General features: G+C 35.7%; 1 protein-coding gene across 1 annotated transcript in view; it reads right to left on the bottom strand.

Annotated features, from left to right (window-relative positions):
• Nucleotides 1-12,095, bottom strand: part of spoon (spoonbill) — a 66,150-nt gene that overhangs the window by 34,113 nt on the left and 19,942 nt on the right. The window lies entirely within an intron of this gene.

The raw sequence follows: 12,095 nt of genomic DNA, 5'->3' as shown, positions 1-12,095 counted from the left end.
TATTTCGATGTTGTTTGACAAGTATGCAAAGAATAAAATTTGCAAATATTCGTATTCTCCTGTTATTAAACTTTTCCCCCTTTTCCAGTAACGATCGCTAATTCATATCTTTTTAAGTTTAGGTATTTGCTGTAAGCCGTACATTCTTCCCAACATCTTAACATTTGTTTAGACTTAAGGAAAAAGTATGTCAAATCCATCAATGCTTTATTTTATGTTTATAAAAGAAGGGCAACTCCATAAAAAATTTTTGCAACTACAATTATAATTTTAAATATTCTTCAAATTATCTAGTTATCAACTTTGAGCTAAGCTTACGTTACAATAGCAAAGTGCAAAAAATTTTAATAGAGTAATTTAACTTGAACGCATTTAAATGTTTTTCGATAGTGCAAGATGAAATTGCCCAAACAGAAGTCGCGACATACCTATGAGGAGATTAAGGCCAAGCTTATTTTTTTATTATCCTTTTTTTTCAGAAATTGCCCGGAACGGATCCTACAAAGCATACGATTGAAAATTTGTGTTTAGAAAACATCTGTTTTTTTTTTTTTTTGTGGATTTACATTTTATGTTTTAATAACAGGCCGGTGTAATTGAGTTGAGTCTCATGTAATACGCAATGAGAGGAAGTGGGTAGATAAATGCCTTCGCACCTTTGCACCGTTTTAAATTTTGCTCATTGAAAATGCTTAATTTTTGAATGTAAAGTGAATCAGTACTGAATAAATTTGTATTCTACTATAAAGACGTTTTTTTTTTATACTACACTGATGTATTCAGAAATACTCCGTATTTACTATGAATGATGTGTTTGGCGGGATAATTTTTTAAGTTCAGAGTATTCAACATTCTAAAATGACAAAATTTTAATTGTGCTTTCGCAAAAACCTGAAATTTTGCGTTACATATGTTTCTAATACAACATATATATACACATATCTATATATATAAAAAGAAATGTACATTTTGATTGTCACTCCATAACTCGAGAACGGATAGAAAGATTGCCATGAAATTTTTAGGAAAGATACAGGAAGGAGAGATGATGGTTAGCTGATTTTGAAATCCCAAATCGGTTTAGCCATACATATATAAAAATGAATGTCTGTATGTATGTCATCGATGAACTCAAAAATTACTGGACCGATTATTATCAAAATTGGTGTACATATGTATTTTTCCATGGGGAAGGTTTGTATATTAAGTACTTTGATACCGGGTGACTAGGGTCTCGAGATATAGGCCAAAAAATGGACCCGGGTAACTCCAGGAAGTGTCTGTACAATATGGGTATCAAATGGAAGCTGTTTATGAGTACTTTGACACTGGGTATTTTTCGTACCCCTGGGTGACTACGGTCTCGAGATATAGGCCAAAACGTGGACCCGGGCACCCCTAGAATGTGTTTATACAATATGGATATCAAATGAAAGCTGTTGATGAGTGCTTTACTACAGGGTAGTTTTCATACCTATTGGTGACTAGGGTCTCGAGATATAGGCCAAAACGTAGACCCGGGTACCCATAGAATGTGTTTATACAATATGGATATCAACTGTTGATGAGTGCTTTAGTGCAGCGTAGTTTTCATACCTATTGGTGACTAGGGTCTCGAGATATGGGCCAAAACGTGGACCCGGGCACCCCTAGAATGTGTTTATACAATATGGATATCAACTGTTGATGAGTGCTTTAATACAGGGTAGTTTTCATACGTATTGGTGACTAGGGTTTCGAGATATAGGCCAAAACGTGGACCCGGGCACCCCTAGAATGTGTTTATACAATATGGATATCAAATGAAAGCTGTTGATGAGTGCTTTAATACAGGGTAGTTTTCATACGTATTGGTGACAAGGGTCTCGAGATATAGGCCAAAACGTGGATCAGAGTAACACTAGGATGCGTTTTTACATTATGGGTATCAAATTGAAGCTGTTGATGTGTGCTTTACTACAGATAATTTTGTATACCGAAATAAAGACATGAATTAATAATACCCACATACCTATTTACATACGTCCTATTCGATTTGCCTGAAATTTGGTATATAAATTTGCCTATATTAGTATTTACGATGCTTTTTTCCGGGAAGTAGACCAGAGACGGACTGGGACTGGGATTAGGACTGGGATTGAGACTGAGACTCGGAATGGGACTGGGACTGAGACTCGGAATGGGACTGGAACAAAATACATACCACCCTCTGGGACTGGCAATAAGATATGAAGAAGAATGAGAAAAACTTGAGAGAAGAGAAAATAGAGAAGGAGAAGGAGACTGAGACTGAGAAAGAAATGGAATGAGACGACGATGGAGATGAAGCGAAAAAGACGGAGGGAGGAGTGAATAAAAAGATTAGGAAAAAGTGTAGAGGGGTAGGGCAGAGTTAGACGGAAAAAGCTTATTAAAATGTATGCAGATATACCAAATTTTCTTTTTTTTTTTTTTTGACAAATGAAAATATTTTATTTTTATTTTGCAAATTTTGGGTACAAATATGTAACGAAAATCAAGGTTCTTGTGAAAAAAAAAACAACAAACGATCGTGCAATATTTATTTGGCTATATTTTCATAGTTTGATTGTGAAAAAATTTGATGAAAAATGAAATGAAAAAACTCAACAATAACATGTCAAACTTATTAATTTTGTGGGTAATATAAAGCAAAAATAAAGTAGTGTCATATAAGTATAAGAAGCAATATTTTCCAAACATTGATTTATTGTTTGCATCTCTAGATAATAGTAAGGACATTGCAGTTTCAACAGTGACAAGATACCCAATTTGACAAGCACTTTCTAATGGTCCTACTAACATGCCTATTATTAAATCCTGATATTTTTCAAGGCCTTTAGTCTGCAAATCAGGGTATGATGAGAAAGTGTATCGCTAGAGGAAAATGTGCCAGAATCAAAGTGAATTTAACAAAAACTGATTCAGTTGAATATGATCGTCTTGTATGGGACTATTATGTAAAACATTTTAAACAAATGAATTAACCCTATGAGGTGCATCTAGCATTTTATAGCTTCTGTTTTTATACCTTTCATGAACATGAAATGGTATATTAACTTTGGTCCGACGTTTGTAACGTTGAGAAATATAGAAGAAATAGACTCACCATTAAGTATACCGAATTGATCACGGCGACGAACTGAGTTGATATAGCCATGTCCGTCTGTCCGTCCGTCTGTCTGCTTGAACGCAAACTAGTCCCTCAAATTTTGAGATATCTCAATGAAATTTGGCACAAGGATGTATTTTTGTATTGTGACGAATATTAGTAACACTAAGTGATACTCGCATCACTAATCTGATACTAAGTAAATAAAGCCACAACAATAAAGCAAGCTGCAACACTTGTATGTACGTAAACAAATTAATCATCATGTACACACATTAATACAAATAGCAGAGAGATACTCACAAACGCATGTCATCATCAGCTACTACTTCGCTCACATATACACACGCATATGGTTACACACTACAAATACACGCGCTTATGGCTGGTGACCAGGTAGAGGATTCTAGAAGAAGAAACGTCTAGACATTTGGGCAGAAAGTATAAAAGCAGCAGAAGCTGAGTAGTCCGTATTCAGTCTGATTTAAGCAAGCTATTGGTTGTGAAGTATCAGTGTTATTCAGTGCACGGACTTTACCACTTTATTGGTAGATCTACCAACTTTTTAGCCCATTTTCATTTTCGACCACTTCTACCATCAAAGCCAAAAAATCTACCAACATTTGCCTTTGTAAGGAAATTAAGAAACTATTCAATTTCGAAGAAGAAAAATTACACCTTTTGGAATATTTTGATGCAAAACATATTCAATCTAGTCAAATGACAACGACTGTTCCCTTACTTAAAGCTTTTCCATTTCACAAGACTTCCATGGGAATTCTTAACAACGAAAGGCGATCGTTGATGTTATATGATAAGGAAAAAATAGAAAAAATATTTTCCGACGATATTCTTAAAGGATGGATAAAATTGGGAACTGAAAAGAGTGTTCTAGCAGAAAATTTGAGTGAATAAATATGCTCCTTAGCAATATTACCTCAAAGTTATGCAGCCGCAGAAAGGTCGTTCTCTATATTGAACGACATAAAAACCGCCAAGCGTAATGGATTAAAAATTTCAAGCATTTCCAATCAAAATTAATAAGTAAAAGAGTATTGTGTCGGACGGAATTTATTTCAGCCTCCAATTGAATTAATAAGGTTTTATAAAAAATTTTAATTTGTAGGTGATTTTGTTCCTTGTATTTAATAGCACTCATATGGCACTAGATTTTTCTTTTGTTTTTTTCTGAAAATTTTTTTTGTCGACAATTTGGTTTTTATTTTGAAAAATTTGTGCACAAATTCAATACAAGAAATAAATTTTTTTATGAAAGAAAGTATTAGTATTCATCAGTTATTATTGAATAATTTTGAACGAAAATAAAAATGTTTTAAGTAAACGATAACATGCCAGTGTGGCAGAAAAATACTGGTACATTGGAAAATTGTTGTTGTAATGAGACGTATCGATAAATTTTCCTCAGTATTTCAAGCTCAAAATACAGGAAAAAAGCAAGTATCATATAGGCATAAGCTATATATATACAAATTTACATACATTTTTTTGTTTTGTTTACTTGTTTTTTAAAGTGTTATTTCCGTGAAATGTGCTTTGTTTTACAATAAAATATGAATTGTTTTGTACAAATATAAAGTGTAGCTATGGTTTTCTTGAAAAAAAAAAACAAAATCTACCAACTTCTACCATTATTTTAATTTTTTCGTCTACCAACATTCTCTTTTTAAAATTCCGTGCACTGGTGTTATTGTGAAGTACTTTAATAAAGGCAATTTTGGATTATTGAATATTGGAGTTATTTATTCAACAGTTTAGCGATACGAACGTTAGTAGAAGATGTGAAATAAGCGGAATTGCAGTAAATTCGTTACAATTAGTGTCAGAAGTGGAATTATTGAATAAATTCCGAAGACTTCGAATACAACTTGGTCATGGCAAAGTTGAGTGAATTGACGATCCAGCAACTGAAGGAGGAGTTGGAAGTCCGTGGATTGGCTACTTTTGGCGATAAATCCCAGCTACAAAGACGACTAAGTGTAGCTATGGTATTTGAAGGAATCAATGCTGAGTATGTATTTCATTATGATAGCAACAAAACAACAACAAAAATGGAAGAAAAAAACGAAACACCGCAGACAGTGACGAGCACAATATCTGCACAAACATCGACAATGGCATCTCAGCTGGAGTCACAGGAGGCACGCATTTCAGAAATGGCGTCGCAAATGTCATCTCAATTGGAAGAACAGAAGACTTATGTATACGTCATCTAAACTGGAAGCGCAAACGGCACGTATATCTGGAATGTCGACAAAAATTTCGAAACAGGTATCAGCGTAGCTATTTGCGAAACTGGAAGAACAGGATGCAAAAATTTTACAACTCGAGGACAAAACTGATCCCGAGATAGAAGCGTTGAAAGGTCTTATGCAACAGTTACAACTAAATCGCCCAGCTGTTCCAGCGAGCAATCCGAAGGTAAAAACTCCATCTTTTGACGGTTCTGTTCCTTTCGAGGCATTCAAGCTTCAATTTGAGAAGACGTCAGCAGTGAACAACTGAAATGCTGAAGATAAAGTTGCTGCACTGTACGTGGCATTGAAAGGGCCTGCACTTGAAATCTTACAGACATTTCCAGAGTACGAACGGAAACACTATGAAACATTGATAAGCGCTCTAGAGAGACGTTACGGAAGCGAGCATAGGAAACAGATATATCAAATTGAGTTGCAAAATCGTTACCAAAAGGCGAATGAAACTTTGCAGGAGTTTGCGTCGGATGTTGAAAGATTGGCTCATCTCGCAAATGCAGACGCACCCGTGGAATACAACGAGAGGGTTAAAATTCAGAGCTTTATAAATGGAATACGGGATGCCGAAACGAAACGAGCTGCATATGCGAACCCAAAGCCAAGATTTGCTGAAAAGGAATCCCATGCACTGACTCAGGAAACAGCGTCACTTTTGAGTAAGCCCGCATACAAAGCTCATCGCGTGGAAGTGGAAAGGCCAGATTGGGTAGACACAATTTTGGAAGCACTGAAGGGATTACAACAGAAAAATGCCGGAGTTATGAAGTGTTTCAAGTACGGTAACCCAAGTCACATTGCACGTCACTGCAGCACCGGTCATGGTAGTTCCAACTTGGCTGGTCGTAAACGCAAAACTGGAAGATATAAGCAAGAGCGAGTCAGATGTAAAGATGGAGAACTTGCCCCAGCTATTGAATGTCGTGCGATACCTATCTCGCAAACTGGAAGGAAATCGAGCAGTCTTACCATCAAAGGAAAGGTGGATGGCAAGGAGCGTGTACTGACTGTAGATACGGGCGCATCTCATTCTTTAACCCGATCTGATTTGGTCAACAGGAGAGTAAAGCCATTACCTGGAGCAAGATTGCGTACGATTACTGGCGAGTATAACCAAGTCCAGGGAGAAGTGGTATGTGAAGTCTTAAATGGGGAGGTCATGGTTCTAAACAAGTTCGTTGTCGCAGAGATCGTTGATGAAGTCATATTGGGAGTGGATTTCTTTGTTGACTATGACATCTGGGTCAATATGCAGAGAAGGATTAATGCAGTATAAGAACAAGGATGTGCCACTTAACTTCAGGTTTGAGCAAGGGTTCAGCAGTAAGCGAGTGCTGGTGAAAGAGATTCGACAAAAGCCACAAAAGTCAAAGGCAGTAGATCGGGAAAAGGTTGATGGAACGAATCAAAAGAAATCAAAGATACCTGCGAAAGAAACACTGGCATAGACAAAACCAAATGGACGCACTAAAACGAAGGAAAGAACTTCCCAGAAAGAATGCAAGGGTAGCTTCAAGCCAGGGCGCACTACTCAAGTTCAGGCTCTGCGAAGTAGTTCATTGGCCAAACAACAGAGTGTGAGGGAACGGTCCAGGATAATGAGTAGTAGGATGAAACACAGGTACGACAAGAACAATTCGGAAGGTTTCTTGGAGGGAGATTTGGTACTGCTATACAACTCTCACCGGCGGAAAGGTGTTCCATCCAAATTTTGGTGCAGTTGGGAAGGCCCGTGCAGAATTGTGAAGAAGATCAGTGATGTCATCTACCGCATACAAACAATTGGGAAACCACAAAATAGAAGAGTGGTTCATTTTGAGAGGCTAGCAGAGGTTAGATCGAGAGATTTGTCTGATCGGGACGATCAGACTTAGGTGGAGGGCAGTGTGGCGAATATTAGTAACACTAAGTGATACTCGCATCACTAATCTGATGCTAAGTAAATAAAGCCACAACAACAATAAAGCAAGCTGCAACACTTGTATGTACGTAATCAAATTAATCATCATGTACACACATACATACAAGCAGCAGAGATATACTCACAAACGCATGTCATCATCAGCTACTACTTCGCTCACATATACAAACGCATATGGTTACACACTACAAATACACGCTCTTATGGCTGGTTACCAGGTAGAGGATTCTAGAAGAAGAAACGTCTAGACATTTGGGCAAAGAGTATAAAAGCAGCAGAAGCTGAGTAGTCCGTGTTCAGTCTGATTTAAGCAAGCTATTGGTTGTGAAGTATCAGTGTTATTGTGAAGTACTTTAATAAAGGCAAATTTGCATTATTGAATATTGGAGTTATTTATTCAACAGTTTAGCGATACGAACGTTAGTAGAAGGTGTGAAATAAGCGGAAGCGCACTAAATTCGTTACAGTATTATATTAGACATTTGCCGGATCCGGTAGGATCGGACCACTATAACATATATCTCCCATACAACCGATAGTTCAGATAAGACGATTTTGGTCATTCCTGCCGCAATTTAGAAAGTATAAACGTGAAACTCGGTGATATATATTCTAATATATCATAGAAGATATCCTGAAAAAATCACTTTGATCGAAGCTATATATAGTTATATCCCATACAACCGATCGTTCAGATAGAAAGATTTTTGGCCATTTCTCCCTTAATTTAGAAAGTATAAACGTGAAACTCGGTGATATATATTTTAATATATCATAGATTTTCTGAAAAAATCACTTTGATCGAAGCTATATACATATAGTATATATCCCATACAACCGATCGTTCAGATAGAAAGATTTTTGGCAATTTCTCCCTTATTTTCCAATATAGAAACGTTAAAATTTATGATATTTATTCTAATATATCATAGATTTCATGCAAAAATCATTTCGATCGGAGCTATATATAATTTATATCCCATACAACCGATCGTTCAGATAGATTTTTAGCCATTTCTCCCTTAATTTCCAATATAAAAGCGTTAAACTTGGTGATATTTATTCTAATATATCATAGATTTCCTGAAAAAATCACTTGGATCGGAGCTATATGTATATAGTATATACCTATCCCATACAACCGATCGTTCAGATAGAGATTTCTGGCCATTCCTCCCTTAGTTTCCAATAAAAAACGTGAAGCTTGGTGATATATATTCTAATATATCATAGAAGATTTCCTGTAAAAATCATTTCGATCGGAGCTATATATAATATATATCCCATACAACCGATCCTTCAGATAAGGGGGTTTTTTGCCATTTTTTACTTTATATTTATCTTAAAAATCGTTTAGGTATGTACATCTGTTCACTATATATTTCTTATCTTATACATCCGATTATTTGGAGATTACGAACGGAATAAGATTATTGTTCAGCCCCATTTATGAACGGTATGAAGTCTTCGGTACAGCCGAAGACAGTCCCGTCCTTACTTGTTTTTTTTTTTTTTTTTGCTTGTGTGACAGAATTATTTACGACTACAAAGAAAAGAATATTTTATTTATTTATTTATTTATTTACAGTCTTGTAGACTTAATTTCTTAAATTTCTAAAATTACATATATGAGATCTCTTTATGTTATTGCAAATGATTTTTGTGTTTACATCATTTAATTATCTAAAAGGCATTGTTTTGCAGTAGTTAAACAATAATTTCTTAAATTTATCGCTATTTCGACATCGTTTTATATCATTTGGTAGCTCGTTGTATTCTCTTATTCCATCGTAATATATATTTTTTTTGTCGAATTCCGATATTAAAGCTGGCAAATGAAAATTGTTTCAATTTCTCGTTTGATAAGCATGGACCTCATTATTATATAACACGCGGTCGTTCAAATATATCGGCAGGTTACCTAGTTTGACATTATGTATAAATTTTAAAGTGTAGTAAACAGTGAGTTTTTTACACTCAGCCAATTTAGGCTATTAAGCATTTCGTGTATTGGAGTGTCATATCGTTTTTTGAGGATGAACCGCATAGCTTTATTTTGCTTCACCTGTAGTTTTGTAATGCTCGAGTCAGCTAACGTAAATAAAATTGCAGGGCAATATATGAAGTGCGGTTCTACAATAGACCTATAGATCATTGTTTAGTAATATTTGCTCACGTGCTTGCACGTTCGGCACATAAATCCAATTTTTTTTTTGATATTTTTGCATCTATATATTTCAGATGCCCATCGAACTTGAGTTTCTCATCAATTATTACTCCTAGGTATTTCATTTCATCAACCCTTTGCATAGTACTATTTGCCATTTTTAGGGTAATATTGCCTTATGTTATTTTTCTCCTCATGATCATCCATTTTGTTTTTCCAATATTTAGTTTTAACTTAATTTGGCACAACCACTAATATATAGCATCCAAATCCGCTTGCATTTTCGACACAGCTTCTATCTCCGTTGGACAGCTTATTGTCAATAATGCATCATCAGCGAAAAGTCGTATCTTGCAATGGCTAAGACAGTTTTTAATATCGTTTATGTAAATAATGAACAAAATTGCTGCAAGTACAGATCCCTGCGGTAGACCTATTTCAACATCTATTTCGGGCGACTGTGCATTACTGATTACTGTTTTTTGTTTTCTTCCAGTAAGGTAGCTTTTAAACCAATCAAGAGCCGTATTTCGTACTCCTATTCCTTTTAGCTTTCTCAACAAGATAACCCTGTCTGTCAATTGTTTCGAAAGCTCTTTTTAGGTCTATGAAGACCGAAACTGTTATTTGTTTTTTTGACATGGCTTCTTTCCATTCCGTTATTACCAAGTTTAGGGCAGTTTCACAAGAGTGTTTAGACCTGAAGCCCGATTGCTCATGTATTATAATTTTCTGATTGTTCAGGTACCCTAGAAGCTGGTCCTTCACGATTTTCTCTATAATTTTTTCATCGCTGGGCAACGTATTAATGGTCCGTATTTCCTCTGGTTTTTCCGTCCCTTTGACTTTTTCAACTGGTACAACTGTTGAGATTTTCCAACTTGTCGGAAAGACACCTTTTTTAAAGCTTTCATTGATAATACACGTATGTATATGCGTATCCTAAGTATTCCATACTGTCTTTAAATACACCTTCAGATATCAGCTTTTATCCTCCGTACTTATTTTTTAAAGTCACACTTGTTCTCATGAGCTGTTCCACGTTTATTTGTTTAAATTTAAATACACTTCTAATACTATCCTCTGGGGTTTCATCTGGTGTAGTTAATATTATTGCAAATTGTTATTATGCTCTCGACGAAGTAAAGGTTTAGTTGGCTTGCAATTTCATAGTCTTGTTCAATGATCATATATTTATAACGATGCGTTTTATTTGCGATGCGTCACTGTTCAAGTTTCTGGCATCTTTTAGACATTTCCACATTAGTATTTGATTATTGTAATTTGCCACTATTTTATTTTCATAAATTGTTTCTTTTTTATTTTAATTGATTTCTTATAGTGCCGTTTTGTATGATTATAATTGTCCACTCATTTGTATTTTTCGCAAGCTTTAAAAGCTCATATTTTAATTTGTTAAGTTCAGTTAGTTCGCGGTCATACCACTTATTTACTAATTTTATTTGTACTCGTTTCTCGTAGGTAAGCATTCCCATTATATCACACAAGACAGAATTTATTGTTTGAACTTTAAGTCCTATATCACAATCATTAGCTTCCACGAAGTTGTAATTTTTAAATAGAGCTATTGGATTTTATTTTGTATAGTTATTCCACCACACGCGAATTTCGTATATTCTCATTTTATGCCTTTTTTGAACAGGCAGATTGAAGCAGATGGTTTCGTGGTCAGATATTGTTTGGTTTTCCATATTTTTTATTTCTATTTCATCACTATTACTGTAAAGTAGGTCTATTCTATTTTGCGACGTTTCATTTACTCTTGTATTGAAATTAATTAGTTGGTGCATTGACGTTGTCGCGAATGTATGGGATAGCTGGTTTGTGTATGTTGACTGAAGATTTACATTTATGTTAAAGTCGCCAATTACATGAGAACCTTAAAAGCCGACCGTAATTGTTTCAATAAAACCAAACACAGAAGTTAAATTTGCCTATCTGGCATTATACTAAAAGGGTATTTTTCTAAAAATAAAACATCTGTTTACAAACCCCTTATGCCTTTTTTTTTTGTATTTACTTGCCCAAGATTTATGCCTTTCCGCATTCATCATCATATACCTAACCTCCTCGAGCCATGTTCCATATATTATATCATTCGGAAGACTGCTTTCGAAATGGCTTTCTTTTTGAGTTTCCAAATTGGAAACATATATGGTATGTAACAGTTCGCCAGACTTATCAATCCCGAGCGCAGGACTAGTAAACTACGTCAAATGGCAGCCGTGGTAACATTGGCATCCGACCACCTACCCATACTCATTTAGCTCGAGAGATCCGCGACTTCATCACCACTGAAAAACGCACTTTCGTCAATTTTAAGAACGGAAAGTGGGATGATTACAAAACTTATACTGAAAATCGTTTTGCTGCCCTCCCTACCCCGACTGATGCCCGTCAATGGGAGCGTGCTTTCCGCAAGGTCATTAAATCCGCTTCGGCTCGTTTTATTCCCGCCGGAAGAATACCGGAAATCCGGCCACATTTTCCAGCGGAGGCCGCAACTCTAGCGAGAGAACGTGACCTAATAAGACAACACGACCCCGGCGACCCCCAAATACGAGATATAACGCATCAGATTGCTTG

The sequence above is a fragment of the Eurosta solidaginis genome, chromosome 4, assembly GCF_040869045.1.
Source record: "Eurosta solidaginis isolate ZX-2024a chromosome 4, ASM4086904v1, whole genome shotgun sequence".
Classification (NCBI taxonomy): domain Eukaryota; kingdom Metazoa; phylum Arthropoda; class Insecta; order Diptera; family Tephritidae; genus Eurosta; species Eurosta solidaginis.
Note: the sequence above shows the minus strand (reverse complement) of the source record. Positions and strands in the feature narration are given on the sequence as shown.